The following is a 16,230-nucleotide window of genomic DNA, read 5'->3' as shown; positions in this document are numbered from 1 at the left end:
CATCATATTCGTAATCAGCGACCCATAATTACCCAAGAAACCATTGTTTGAAAATATTTAATACACTTTTTTAATTTTTTCCGACTTTTGTATGAAGAGGAATCACTGTGCGCCGTGACCATGGATACTGTTACGAGCACCTCGATCCGCACGATAAACCGCGTAAGAATCCCCGAAGAGCTGCATCGATGTAATACGTCGCCGTCAAGAGCAGCCAAGTACAAGTCCTCGATTTTCGTCCTTAGCCCTCTGACGTTTTGGTAATACAGACGCAAACCATCGACGCCACGTGTCAAGCGTCCCGACAAATTGCAAGGACGTGATGTACCCGATGGCAAGCAGTAGTTCAATTGATTATTGGAGAACCCGACGCACAATATTTCGATTACTATTATACATCCATATATATCAACAAATTAATTAATGTTATAATTAAAATATTCTATGTTCTGAAGTGTAGTTCTACGTCATTAGTTCGTACAACCCCATTGGGCTGTCCCATAATGATTTTTTTAATTTTTCGAAAATACTTGTTGGATGATATTACAAGTTAATAAATGCGGTAGACTCTTTCCATTAACTTTCCTTCAATCAGCCAACAAACGAATCGAAACAGCAGAGTTTGTCAATTTATAAAAATAATGAATCGTGAGCGATTTATTGATCCCATCAAGCGCCGTTGGGTTGCAATTATTACCTCATTCCATCTTCCTAAAATTACCGGTCCATTCACCGGCACCGGACAAACACATGACGGCGAGGGAAATGCCCATGCTCAATTAGTAGATAGACGTCGCATCGTCCCACCTCTCTTTTTATCGCCCGAAACCTATCCGCTACAGTTTCGTGGAAAATACGTCATTTCAACCATGCAAAGAAAATCGAAGCGAAGATAAATGAGCCGCATGTAAATTGGTTGGGATGGATCACGAACCACGATTCTTGTTGCCAATCTGAATATAATCAGCGAAATTCGAGCAGGGCTTTTGACAAATGGCAGAGAATCAGGCTATTTTCTGTGCCTGCCTGCCTTCTGAGATATGATCCGTGAAATTTGTCGCATTTTCTCAGTACTACATATTTCACTGGTTTCGCTCGGGAAGCGATGGAAAAACGGTCTCACATATCCCATACCTATATGGATACGGATCGATATCCGCAAATCGAGCAGCACAGAAATAGACAGCGGAGAAAGTTTCCTCCCAACGTCGGAAGGCAGGCTAAGTGCTGAAACGGTGTAAGATCGTGCACAAGTCGCATCGAAGACAGCTCTCGTTCGACCCATCTTTTCGGCATGTCTTCCACCGTGGCATGATTATTATTTATCGACCAATAAATTATAAATAAACAATAATAAGTACCGAACCTATACAAGGACATATGTAAGAGCAGAGAACAAAAGAACCGAAACAAGCGGTTCTGTTTCTCCTACTAGTAGGTAGGGACACTAGGGGCGAAACGGACATTCTTGGAAGCGCTTTGGGTATAGTTGCGAAAATAAACTATGGTACAAACGCTAGTCTTGCAGTCTGTACCCCCATTCCCCCTAAAAACTATTGAACCAGTAAATAACTTACGGAAAAGTGGTCCGAAGAAGTGTAACACAGAAATTTCCATCTCGAGGGCAAGATGTATGTACTGCCGCACCACTGCCGCCGCCGCCACCGGTTCGGAATCGCACCAGAAATGAAACGTTTTATTTATGCGATAACTGCGACTAATTGGAGGGTTTGCCGGAAAGCCATAATATTGGTTGATATCTTGTTTTTTTTTCGTGCTGCTTGGCGGTTGGACGAAACAGAAGAAAAGCTGCTCTCTGCTGAGGAGGAGACGAAAAACAATCGAACAAAGGGCATATGTGTACCACCAATCAATTGTTTGGAAGAACACGAATTAGCAAAGTTTTGTCCTCTTCTAACGACGGTGGCCTCAATACCGACTAATTATAAGTTTCGCAATCATCGTAGAAAGACGCTTATTATTGGAGATTTATTGGATCCGTCAGAGGAGAATAATAATTGCATCACTTTTACTTTCTTTCAACCATGCATGCGAGTATGCCAAGAAATTACGCGAAGCCGGTAAACATTGTGAACCCTGGCGTTCAATGGAACAATAGGGACCAACGATCCCACCCCACTCTCTGCCTGTTTTGACGCTTTACCTACTGTGTTTTTTTCGAAGCGACTCTGAGTTCGTACTCCATTGAGAGATGCATGATCCCTTATAGTTTGCGGTTTAGTTGCTGGTTTAATGCAACCGGTAATTATTTTGCGTCTTGTGCCGCCAAAAAAACCGCACTTTTTATTCATACCCTGTTATTATCACAGTTTTTGGACTCGTCGAGATGTTCTAAAATGAGTACAAAAAGGAACACAGAAAAGGTTGTGTTGTAATCACGGTCGGTCTTGCATAGTTATTATTCAGTTATCCTGTTATCTTCTGTCTGGTTCGTGCGCTACATTATCGAAACGACAGGGCACTGCCAAGGAGCCTGTTATGTCAGCGCCCTTCAATATTCCGAAACCGAAAGACATAGGTAGATAGGTTTGACCTATAGGTCAAGAATTTTTCAATAGGATAAGGCAAATCGTGAGCCAGTTGGGCCGTCCCAGAGTGGATTTTTTTAGTGGGGCTGATATGCGATCATTTTCATTTGCGGACTTAAAGTCCCGGCTGATTTTTGCAATAAAGCCGAGTTGTCGAGTTGCTGTCGAGATTAAGTGATGCAAATTGAAGTTAGCTCAGCATCCAACAAGACGCCAAGGTCGCTGACGTGATCAACCTTATTGGACCGCTGTCGTAAAGCATTGGATTGACTCTGCAGTGGAAAGTTATAATCTGACATTTAGCGATGCTAACAATGAGCCAATTTCTACGACACCGGCCAACGAATGTATCCAGAAGCTCTTGAAGTCGCCCAGCAAGGCACAAATCGTATAACAATGCAGGAAAAGACTCGTAATGAAGTGTATATTTATCGGAATAGAGTTTCTCTACTTGAAGATAACAAATAATAATTAAAATAGTTCCGGGTAGTCAGACTTGCTCTACAATCCAAACGTCGCGAGTTCTCAAATCCCATCTTAATATGAGAACGATCTTGGTTATACCGGGTTCTCACAATCCAGCAGTCGTTTTGTTTTCTCCCCAAACCCCACTTTTTACGTATTTTGCTAGGCTGGTGATAATTGATGTGCCCGATTACTGCTTTTATAATTTGATCTTCTTTACCGACGTATCAGAGTAAATCGTATATAATCTGAGATTGTTTCATACAAAAAATTAATGCGCTTAACGAGTATATTGTTGTAAGAAATCGCCAATTTCAATAGCTGCATACGCATATTGCCTCCAGTTTGGTACGTATATGCCGATTTTGTGCGACTAAACGCCCGCCGCGCCGCATGGTTAGCTTCCTCTATTACACACAGCCAGCGAACCGATAACTGGGATTCGAGTTACATCAAATTTATCCAGGAACTCTATGTAAGTGGTTAAAAATAGAACACAGGTGAGCTGCATACATGGCTATCGAGTTACCAACTACGCTATGTCCGACCACCCGTGGACGCTTTTCTCAAAACCAGGTTCGATATTCTCGGATAAAGGATTCAGTCGACGGGTGGAGTCTGTTAAACAGACCATGGGAGAGTACCTTGTAGGCGGCAATTAAGAACACCTCTGTCTGTCATATTAAGTTATTACATTTTACTTGTAGATAGAGCTTATGAGCCCATCCAGGTAGTCCAATGACCCAACCAGCTCGTAACGATCACACAGCGGATTGCTTCGTACAGCCGATCGCTCCCGATTTTTAGAAGTTCGATTTCACACTTCATCTTGTATTAGTAGGCTTACAGCATATCCATCTACCCTCAAGCCTCATTCTACTTTTGCCTTTTCTACTAGTATGTGCGTAATAGAAACTGTGCGCCTTCCACACGGCACCTACTTTTGCACGATCTGTCAACACATACAAATCCCCACTCTACCCGATCAGAAACCCATAATAGAATAATTTCAAAACTATATTTCGTAATGTTACTTGTTATAATTTTGTATTATTTTAACTACTAACGAGACCAGATTTTTAACAAATTACACTACTACACGACGAAAATTACATTGCATGTTATAATTTCGTTCATGCATTCTGATAAAGTATCGGTAATTTGACTGGCATCAGTCGGCTTTTCCTCCTCATGTTGTTTATCGTTTTGCAAAAAAAAACATTCCCGCGCCGTTACCGGTAAAATTTTCCTCTGCTTAAGCAAGCACCTTTTCGTCGTACACAGTACACACTTTGCTTAAGCCGATGTAGTTTCTCCTCGACTGCCATCAGCTCACCACATCGTTTCTTGTTCGCACGTTTAGCCACTGCAAGCATTCGGCTACTGGCCCAGTTGTCTCGTTTACCGCTCTCTGCCACTTTGGTAACTGTTGTACTGAGCACGTATTGACACACTGCGTCCAGGTTATTTCTCTATGGCAGTCTTCCCATGAACATCAACAAGTTTGCACATGTATACAAAATATCGTGCACGCGTTCAACCTCAAACATGCTTCGCCTGTATGCACGGGTTCGTCGAACTTTGGTTTAAACATCGTATATGTATAGCGTGAGCGAAGGAAGGAAGATACGTATAAAATAAAATGAGTGAGCACAATTGACAATGAGTGAGAGAAAGAGAAAATTGCTGCCACGAACCTGTGTGTACAAACACCATGCACTATGTGCAAAGCCGAATTTAGACAAAACTGTCATCGGCAAACTTTCTTAGTAATTTTTAGCTAATTTTTTCATGTTAGTTAAATTAGGGTGGTCCTTGTAGATAGGGTGTTCAAAGTATCAACTTTTCAGATATGATAAATTTAGGTTCTAATGTTATAATGCTACATGATGTTCTACAGAGTTTTAAAACAAATAAATTGAACTATACATTCCATTGTTTTGATGTGTGTTTTTTTTTTCCTTTCTTAAGGATTTTTATGAACGTGTCCACTGGAAAAAATTCAGAGAAAGAATGACCGGAACGGTGAGAATGAAGAAATGGTGAAAATTCACCTTTTTATTGGAAACACCGAGAAAATAGATATGAGGACATATCTTTTCTCGGTGTTTTCAATAAAAAGGTGAATTTTCACCGCTTCTTCACGTTGAACTAACTTTGCTGAACAAACTATATGACTGTCGCTTATGGTTCATGAGTTATAATTTTTAATATTTAAAGTAGGGTGGCTCTCGAAAAATTTGTTTCCTTTTAATATTTTTATGTATTAATTTCACACAAATACTTTGTTCAAGAAACCTTTGAAAACACACATTTTTGCAGAAGCAGCGGAGTTCCTATCTCTTTTGGTTTCACAGTTACTAAAAATATTGAAAACTAAAATGGTATTATTGAAAGCTAAAAAAATAATTTTAAAGACTTGGTTAGTTTTTGCTAAAAAAAACAACGGGATCGTTACTTCTTCAAAAAATGAATTAATTTTTAAAAATGGTATAATTTTCAACAAAAATCGTTCATAACTTTTCAAATAAACGATACAATAACTTTGTTGCTTCAGCAAAAATATGGGCCCTATAAAGTTTTAAACGAACTGCGAACAAAGTATTCACGATACATCAATGTATGATATGACAACTGAAAAATAGTGATTTTAGGGGCTACGTGTGCATCGTTCAATTTCTTTTGGTAAAATCAACTAAAAAATAGTTAATTTGCGTAATGATATTGAAAGTCCCATAAAACGATCTTTGAAGCAGCTTTTTTTTGTTCCTGTTCTCTTTTTTCATCTCCTATCTCATCCAAACGGATTGATCTATTCACTTGTAAGTACGAACACACATCCACCAACCAGTCCGTACTAACGAGAATGAACCAGTGCAGTGTAGTTTCAGTTCACTTGATCGAACCTGAATGAACACAGCCAATCACTCGGCTATGGCAACATTCATATTCATTTAACACATCAGTTGCTATTGAAATGATTATCAGTTCTAGGTTCTTCATTCACCGAAGCTTTCAAATGAGTAGCAGTTCACATTCAACCACCTTCGTTCGATTCTGTCAAATGAGAAGATACTCACCCAGTGAACACCAGTCAAATGAGATTCGGGTAAACGGTCTAACTCGTCCAATGGTTGAGGTCATTTTGAAATCCGAGATGGCGGTGTCTGGTAACCACAAAACAGTAAAAACCACCATCAATATGGGTGTCATTTCAAAGGAGCTGATCAGTAGATGATGGAAATTGATGATCGAGGCCATTCTTGGTTTGCGTCTAACATCAATTTTCATCATCTACTGACTACCATCTTTAATATGATACCCACTTTGATGATAATTTTTACTGTTTTATGACAACCAAAAGTCGCCAGCTTGGTTTTCAAAATGGCACCAATCATAAATTTCAATTTCCATCACCTACTACAGTTTCGACCCGTTTTATGCACCTCCGTTTATATGCACCCCCGATTTTATGAACTTTTTGTACCCGATTTTATCAAACTGCCGTTAATTCATTCTTTTATGCCAGCAATTCAGGCCCACAGTCTTACATTTGTATTCAATCAAGGTAGTTGGTCCTGCACTGTTAGGTAGTAGTCAAAATGTAGGGTAGTTTACCCAATTTTGGTACTATTTAAGGTAATTGATGAACTAGAATCGCATTTTCCTCAAATTTTCAAAAAAAGCAAAATTTTTACAATAAACTAACAAATTGTCGCATATTATCCGTGGAAAACATAACAATTGAAAGTGACGTTATATGCAATACGAATTGAATACTTAATAATATTGTTTTTTTATGTTGCGAGCATGACAAACTGCAAACAAAATTTATTTTTGCGAACTGTCTATAAACACCGGTCCGGAAGATACAATTTAGCGCATATTAGTCTCTAAGATTGTGATATCTGTTCTCTACTTTATCTACCCCTTTAAAACGATCTCCTGCCAGAGCGCTTGAATCTTCACTAAACAATCTTCGAATTTAATCAGCTAATAAAATTCCTGTTCTCGTTTGTTATCTTCTATGTCATCGCAGCGTATTAATCTATTCACTTGTAAGTAGGAACACATCAACCTGTCCGAACCTATAAGAACGGGCGAAGCCTGTCGAAAGCCACAGAACCAGGCTCAAACCGCCTATCTCTATAAAAATACGTGTGCCTGTTTCAAACTCTTTGAAATCTGATACGGAATATTGTTTGATGACGTAAAACCCTAAAAAAGAACGAACCTGTTTATTCCATTGTTGAAATTCTTCGCATAACTTTCCCACTAATAAAAGAACCAAAAAAGTAAATAGTAAGTTTGTGGAAAGAGAAAGTTTCATTGACTTAGACATGGATACGATATTAATAACTAGAATAGTGAGATCGATCCTGTAAAACTATTCATCACTGTCGTTGCTTACAAAAACTTAAAACATGGCAAATACATGCATTTCCGATTTTAGTAAAACTAAAAGTCGCCCACTCAACAAGAAAGCTATCAGCGTAAACGCTCGTAAACAAAATGAATAGACAGCATCGTGGATCGTGGCTAGACCAACAGGCTCAGAATTTTCTGATTTCTATCAGATTTTACCACTGAAAATTTTTCGTCAAATATTTTGTAAATTAAATTTTTCCTAATGAAGAACTGGACTAATTACATTAGAAACGTTGGATATGAACGTAATTTTAGAATGTAAAGCTTTAATTGATGTAGCGTTTCTCTCCAGATCGCTAATTTAATTTTCAACTTCAATCGCGTTTTTCTTAATTGTCATTTTTGGAACATGGGCGTAGAATAGTTGTGAACTACCAACGCCCTGTGTCTAATTAATTAAAGAATAAATTCTGCATTGCACTTTTCAGGAGATTAACTATTAAATTTCGTTGGCAAATTACATTGTCATTCATAATGAGTCTATCTGCAAAATTTCAGATCGATCCTATGCTTGGAAGTTGGATTAGACAAATGTCGGACGGTTCGGTTAAATACAACTTTTTGCACTGATAGGGCATTAGGTTTGATTTTTCTGCCAACTAACAACTTGCGATAGTTCTCTGGTTGCTTCTAATTATGTAGGATGATAAAATGAAGATAAAAAAAATTCCCGATTTTATCAACTTCCCCGTTTTATTATCCAAAATTTTTCGGCTGGTTGATAAAAACGGATCATTACTGTACTACGTTTCATATGACACCCGCATTGATGATAGTTTTTATTCTTTCGTGGTAACCGGGAGTCGCCATCTTGTATTTCAAAATGGTGCCAATCATCAATATTCATCATCTACTGCCTACCACCTTTCATATGACTCCCATATTGATGATATTTTTCATTGTTCCGTGGTGATCGGAAATCGCTATCTTGGTTTTCAAAATGGCGTGAAGGATTATGAATCACCTCTACTTTGTATGTATTTATTATCTTGGCCGGAGTTGTTTTCATTTGGATGTGGATCATTGGAAAGGTTCACTTTTATAAGGTGAGACTTTGTTGCGAATGTGATGTTTGTTTTTCGAATGAAATTATCCAGGTAATGTCAAATGACAAGAAACTGTTATTCATTTGCAGTAAACTCTGAAAGACTCAAATAAAGACGACACCAGAAGTCATCTGATATACTGGCGTTATGCTTACACGTTTCACGTTCAAAGTTTGAAATTGACATTTTAGTGCACTTCAATGGACCATGTCAGTCGAAAGCCACAGACCCAGGTCCAAACCGTCGATTTCTATAAAAATACGTGTGGTTGTTCCAAACACTTTGAAAGTCGATACGGAATATTGTTGAAAACAAAGAACCCCAAAAGTATCAAATCTGTTCGTCCCAAATTCTACGCATAACTGTCCCACTAGAAAATTATCCTTAAAAGTAAAGATTATGTTTGTGGAAAGAGCAAATATCATTTTAAATGAAATAGGCGCGAAATTAATAACTATAACTTCGAAAATACTTTGAAGTGGTCAAGGAAATTACTCTGGATTTTCTTAGATAGTTTATCTATTGATTAAGGCAATACTGTAATGTAACTGCTACTTCATTAGACTGCACAAAAAGTACATAGTAGTTTATTTCTTTTCACTAGAGACGTTACATTTGGATTTTAGTTATTGGCGTAGGTCAAAAATGTAACCTTGGCATACTAAAATTTTCAGCCTATTATTTATTGCTCTAGTAAAACTAACGGCACCTTAGCCTCTGTGCAATTCAGCGCTAACATTTACTTTAAAGACTTCCAAGCCAATAGATGTTAAAAATTTGACAACAAACAACCACCATCGCCTTTCTACGCTAATCTAGTGCACTGGTAGTAAAAACTAAGTTAAAGTAAATCGTAAAAAGTACGGCTTAATATTGCTCATAATCATGTCAAAATTATTGCTGGGTACGTGATGACTATTCCCAAGCATAAACTTACACCTCTTACAACATCTCTATAGGTCTGACAGTAAACCAGCCCTCTTTACGCTGTGCGGTTTTGAGATTGGGAAATTTTGGAATAACCTTCCACAAAGCAGAGTGCTGAACTATCCTCTCATACCGACCGGGAAAACTTTTCGACAAATTGCAAAAATGTTTCGCTGCTCGCCACGGTGCGCGATATTTTGGCTTGATTGCCGTCTTATTTTACCACCAATTTATGGGTTCTAGTCTGCAGCCGCCCCGGAACCCGACGACGATCTAGCATCCAGCATTCATATTCATACGGAGAAGAGGATGGGAGGTGAGTTTAGTTGGCCCACATTTTATTGATTCGTCGACGCCGTGTGTATCGTTGGGTTGAAGTTTGACAGAGCGAAGTAACGAGTAAATAAATTCCAATAAACGTCAGCCGGAAAATTCAATAAAATTACACGCTTATCAAATCTACAACCCCGTGACAGTTGTACGTGGCTGAAAATCGAATCCAAGCGCAACGGAAGAAGATACATCTCGAAGATGCGATAAAAGAAGGTTGGCAAAAACAAAATTCTTCCTCTACTGTAGGAATCTAGGTATCGGCTACCACAAAGATATAGATCGAAGTTCAACAACTGCGGGGAGATAAACATGCGTGAAATTAATTTCTGGATTTACAAGACATTTTCGGCAGTTTCGCACGGGAAAAAGGAATCCTTAATCGCAACCCTTTCTTTATTTTTAGGTGTGTGTGAATTTGCTGAAATGTCGAAAAATTCACGACAGTTCAGGTACAAATCAATTGATGGAACGTGTGTTGGTGTCAACCATTCGAAACATGTAACCAAATGGGGTTTAAAATTGGCTTATTTAAAAAAAAATTGTTGATATAAAATTAATTTAAATAAACTATAAAAAGGACTGAGGAACTATGCACAAAAGAGTGAACTACATGATATCAAAAGTTGTCAAACGTATTAAACGTATTAAACGTAATCATATTTCAATTTCGATTAAACAAATGTAATTTGCAGATATAAAAAAAAATAATTAAAAGCAGTTTTTAGTTTCCTCCTTTCCGTTATCTCTATCCTAAAACAATTTTTTATAAATTGGTATACTCGAGCACTGACCTCATCCATTGTGCATTCAGATAAACCAATCTGCAGGATCAATGTCTCCGCTATGAACTGTTCCACGTTCCACCCAGCGGAGTGCAATGCATTGGACGTTTCGATCACTGAACTGCGCGGGATATTGGCATCGCTTTGACCTGATGATGAATGCCGAAGTGCATCATCCTTAGCTTGACTCAGCATCTCCACCCACTCTGAAGCTATCAAATATAATAAAGTGCGCAGTTTTTTCGTTGCGAAATAAAATATCCGTTCGAAGGTAGGTTTTTGCGCAGTGGTGATGCATCTTTTCGCGAAAGCCGTAAAGCGTCAGCTTCTGAGAATGAAATTTCAGACGGTGGCGCAACATTGAAAGTAAGTTTATAATGTACACGTGATAAAATATTTTAATCTTAGGATAAGAACGGTTATAAATTTTAGAAAAAATTTTTTTACGCCGCTCTACTAAAAGAACCATCGATGAATCACGACAGTCGAGTCACGTAACAAAAGTTCCAGCGCTTTACGGGATACCGTTTTTCCACCACGTCCAGAGCCAAACGTCGGTAGTACACCACCCACTCGCTCTTAACTCAAGCACAAATATAGGTCAAAGCTACAAGTTAAACTGTCTCATTCGCTTCCCATTTCTCAACGGTCCCGAGCGGCTAAAAGGGCTTTGGGTATTTTCTTTTTTTTCGCTCATGTAATCTCCCGATAAGCCATCTCTGCATTTATAGCCCGCAGGATCCCCCTTTTGTGAATTACGTCTCACACCATCAATTCGGCGAACCAACCTGCTCCTACACACCCCGCCGCCATTCCCAGCAGAACGTAACGTAATTTATAGCCACCAACCGCTACTCAGAGATTACAATTTGTCGAGAAATGCCTGGAAGCTTTTCAACTGTGGGTAGATAGGTATATAAATAGTGTAATCAAGGTATCTCCACAGCAGATCACTGACTGCTGCTGTGCGGAAGTTGGCCTTTATTTCTGGAAACAGTAAACTCATTAGGAGAGAATAAAATCCCAGCGGATTGAATAGCAGCAGCACGGTAACTGTTTAATAGTAAGGTAAGGACTCGTAGGCCCTTAACCATAGGTCGGTTTAATTGCGTCCGGTTGAAGAGTAGGTGTCTAAGATTCTTTAATTAATTCTCGTTAAATGCTGGTATTATTCACACTCTTTTCAGAGAGCGCTGTGTACACCTGTGTCTATAAAGCGTAAAACGTGACACCACTTAATGGTGTCATTTTGAAGTCCGAAGTGGGTTGGAGTGTAGATAAATGTTAATTTGTTGACTAATGTATTGACTAATTGCTGCACCACAAAGTAATGCTATCCAATATTACTTCCGAACGAACATATCTGCCTCCGTGGCGCAATCGGTTAGCGCGTTCGGCTGTTAACCGAAAGGTTGGTGGTTCGAGTCCACCCGGGGGCGGTATCTTTTTTTGTTTAAAAGACACTGAAGCAATAAAATATTTTTGAGACCGCAAAATGACATAAATGGAGCTACAATAAAAATTGATGGTAAAATACGTGAAGGATCAGTTTTTATGAGCATTCCAAATTTTTTGGAATTTTCAATTACACTAAGGTTTTTTGCACGGTCTTCTTTACACGGTTTTCACAATGAGTACTGTTTTTTGCACGTTTATTTTGCATGGATTGTGCAATTAACATGGTTTCTGCATTTATTCTGAGCCCTTTTGAATGCAAAGAAGAATTTTTGAAAAGGCGGATCTTGACGTTTCCTTTTGGCCCGCACGTCAATATCGTTGTTTTCGGGACAGTATTAACGAGTAGACGCCAAATGTCTATGTTTGACGCCATTTTCATATTTTTGGAACGGGCTTGACGAGTAGACGCCATATTTCGATGCCTGAGGCTATTTTGAAAACAAAGATGGTGACTTCCAGTTTCGTGGCATTCTGTAAAACCCTACTAACGTAGGTATTTTTGGAACGGGCTGCCCAAGTAACCATAAGCATTAAGCGATTGCACTATATTGGCTATACATTTGCACTAATGTTGCATTGAAATTCCATTACAGCATTAACAATGCAATAAAGCTCTATATTAACAATAATGTATAAATGCACAGTCGAAATATAGCATTATCGCTTGCTTTATATGCGCATATAAAGCTGATATAACGCGTACATGCTTCAAAGATCTTTAAAGCATATAAGCTTCACATGTGCATTAAATGCCATTATAGAGCAAATGAAAAGCCGATATAATGCTATTGTAATTCGGTGGGTTTATTCGTTATGCAACTCGTCTTGAAGATTATATTCGGCATATTTCATTTCAATCGAACATATGCTATATAGTCCAGGCAGTGAACGCAGCGCACTTACCGTGAAGGACGAGGCAAGGTACCTCAGTTCGAGACTTACTAAAGGTAATTTTCGTAAAACATTTATATCATGTGAGAAAGAAAACCCATTAAGGATTTTCATTACACAACAATGCATTAGAAAAGAGTCAATTATGGTTTTTAAACAGAACATTTTATTTTAAAATTTTTCCTTTTTGCTCACCATACCGAAAGGAAACATAAGAAATGGTTTTAAAACCATGGCGGACAATAACAGCCAACTGAAGCTTTCTAATAGCATTAGTAGTTCCAATATTAGGCTTTCAAATTTGACATTTGTACGCTGGTGCTATATGATAGTATTAGTGCTGCAAAAACGAGCTGTCAATCTCTGCACAGTAATAGCACTATATTTCGCCTTTTCTGGCATAATACCAGCATTATATCAGTATTTAGGGCTTCACGGCTCTATAAGACTGCTTTATATGTGGATTTAAAGCAAATATTAGGCTATGTTATAATGCTTATTGGTTACTTGGGTGGACGAGTTGAATCCAAATATTGATGCTTGAGGCCTTTTTGGAAACCAGGATGGTGACTTCCGGTGTGACGAAATTCTCTTAAATCCTGTCAATATGAATATTTTTGGAACAAGCTTAATGAGTACACGCCATATTTAACAGATGGCGATAACCTTTAAGTGGAATTCTCTAAAGCTCTACCATCACGGGTATTTTTGGAACGCGCTTGACAAGTAGACGCCACATATCGATGTCTGACGCCATTTTGAAAACCCAGATGGCGATGACCGGTTCAGTGGAATTCTCCAAAACTCAATCAATGTTAATATTTTTGGAACGGCCTTGACGAATATATGCTAAATATCGATTTTTGAAAAATTAATGGCGACTTGCGATTCAGTGGAATTCTACAAAACTGAATCAATATGGGAACGAGCTTGATTAATAGACATCAAATATTGATGTTCGACGCCATTTTGAAAACCAAGATGGCGACTTCCGGTTCAGTGAAGTTCTCCAAAACCGAATCAATATTTGGAACCGGATTGATGAGTAGACGCTAGATATCGATGTTTGAGGCCATTTTGAAAGCCAAGATGGCGACTCAGTGGAATTCGCCAAAACTCAATCAATATGGGTATTTTTGGAACGGGCTTTATCATTAGACGACAAATCATGATGTTTGAGGCCATTTTGAAAACCAAGACGGCGACTGCATAATCCGTGTAAAAAAAGACTACAAGGGGCAGCCTTATGGGGTTGCACGAGCTGTAGACGTAGGACTATACTACTTAATGTAAAATATTTATTTTCTTAGTACATTTACAGCAATAATAAAATCAAATATATTTCTTACGCGTAGTTTAAGCACAACCAATCCACATCGAATGTTACCTATTGAACCAAACCTTCTTGGTTATTGGGTGCTTTCATTTGTAGTAGGTGATCGAAACCGATTGAACTTATTTGAGAAGATCTGAAGAAAGAAGACAGAAAACCGCGACCGAACTAATATCTCGAGCTAAATCTTTATAGCACAAGATCAGCTTGTGAAAATTGTAAAAACTTTTCGATTTTGTGTGGTAAAAAACACCTGGACCGGTAAAGAAAAATCAAATTGTTAGCAATATAATCACATTTCATGTATAGACCAAGCTTTCTAGTTATATTTTGCCATGATTGTAACTTTCCTAAAGTACGCATACAAATGAAGTGAATTTTACATATGGACTTAGATTATTTTTGCGAAAGTTTTCCGAGTGGCAGAGTATTCATGCATAAATAGGCATTGTAGTATGTACCTGTTCGCAGAATTAAAGTAGGATAGGCTGAGTGGAAATGAATCACGCGAAGTAGAAATGAATTGATCGAACGTAAATAATAAACTTTCGTTGTGCTTTTTATCGATCCGCGTAAATTTGTTGATAAGACAGTTTTCGTCTTTGCGTAATGAAAGCACAGATTGCTATCATTCAGGTTACGCATGCAGCCGCTAACAAACAGGGATGCCACATTGAAATCTGTGTTTCGATTAAAAATATCTTTTTACCATCTGTGAAAAAATCTGTGATAAATTTCCGATTACAATATTTTCAAAAATCTGTGAAATTTTCATCAAAATGCCAAAAATTTGCCATCTGTGAAAAAGAATTTGTGATTAAAAATTGTGAAAAAAAATCTGCGACGTTACAGAAAAATCTGTGAATATGGTAACCCTGTAGTTAGATATAGGAAAACGGTGGGTAAAATTAACAGGTAGCCAAATCAAATCAATGTTTGTTAAATTTAGAACAAACTTCACAGAAACGTGACCTGCCAAGTATTCAAAGGATATTGAAATCATTTCTTTTGATCAAGTTTGAAAAAATGTTTTTATGATGAAGTATTTTTACCAGATATGTATCTCATTCACTTATTAGTTAGAAAATAATGACCTTGATTAACGTGTTCATTTTACCACCAGTTCCCCTATCTACCTACACATTCGCCTCATACATTGAACCCAATCGCACAATGCAAAATGAGTCAACGCTGATGATGATGGGTAGAGCCAAAGAGACAACTAGTAGCACCAAGACACTATGTTAACGGTGTTTGCAAATGGAGCTCGAATATACAAGCGATTCTGTGTACGAATTGTGTTCGATATTGTAAATAAAAGTGTACTGGAAACGAGCACAATACAAAAGAAAGCATAGTGTTTGAACGGACACTAGAGTGACAAGAAATAAATGACCCCTATCGGCCCACCCATGAGTCGATTCCTAGTCCCACCAGGAGTACTTGCTCCAAATTTGAAGCAAATCGGACAAGTCTAGCTACCGGACCAACGTGCTCGAAGTTTGTATGGGATTTTTAGACAATTTACATGGTGAAAACCCACTAGCGCGCATTTTCGCCGCTAGGTGGCACTGTATACATTTCATTATCACTGTAAGTCAAAACAAGGAAGGTAATTTAATTGTCTACAACTTTGTCGAAGACTGCTAGTCAATCCGGCTTTGTTAAAAGAAGTTATTAAACTTTTAACGAAGTGATGTCTGAGTCAGTTTTGCATGGGGCCTAGCAGTGCATGGTAGTGAATCGGTAATCGATTCCCACCAACTATAAGTTTTTGTGAGTTAATGGTTAGATTTAGCTGAATAGTATGTTCAGAAGAATTGTAGTATATGATACGAGTTATGTTTTGGTTAAAAAAAATTAATTCCATCTGTGACCGCATAGAGGGCGCCAACACTAACTTTTCAACGGAGAGAGATAGGAATGAGATGTCTTCTACAAAGTTGTAGAAAAGACATTTTTCAGTAATTCTTCTGAACATCTCGATATTCTATCTCTCTCCGTTGACAAGTTAGTGT

General features: G+C 38.1%; 1 protein-coding gene and 1 non-coding gene across 2 annotated transcripts in view; one reads left to right on the top strand and one right to left on the bottom strand.

The window, feature by feature from the left end:
- LOC131683063 (centaurin-gamma-1A-like) overlaps nt 1-16,230 on the bottom strand; it is a 485,937-nt gene that overhangs the window by 115,616 nt on the left and 354,091 nt on the right. The gene's annotated exons all lie outside the window — the stretch shown is intronic.
- Nucleotides 11,896-11,969, top strand: Trnan-guu (transfer RNA asparagine (anticodon GUU)). The gene has a single exon. It is a non-coding gene; the product is annotated as a tRNA-Asn (tRNA).

This window comes from Topomyia yanbarensis, chromosome 2, assembly GCF_030247195.1.
Source record: "Topomyia yanbarensis strain Yona2022 chromosome 2, ASM3024719v1, whole genome shotgun sequence".
In the NCBI taxonomy this organism is placed as follows: Eukaryota; Metazoa; Arthropoda; class Insecta; order Diptera; family Culicidae; genus Topomyia; species Topomyia yanbarensis.
This window is presented reverse-complemented; position numbering and strand designations above follow the sequence as displayed.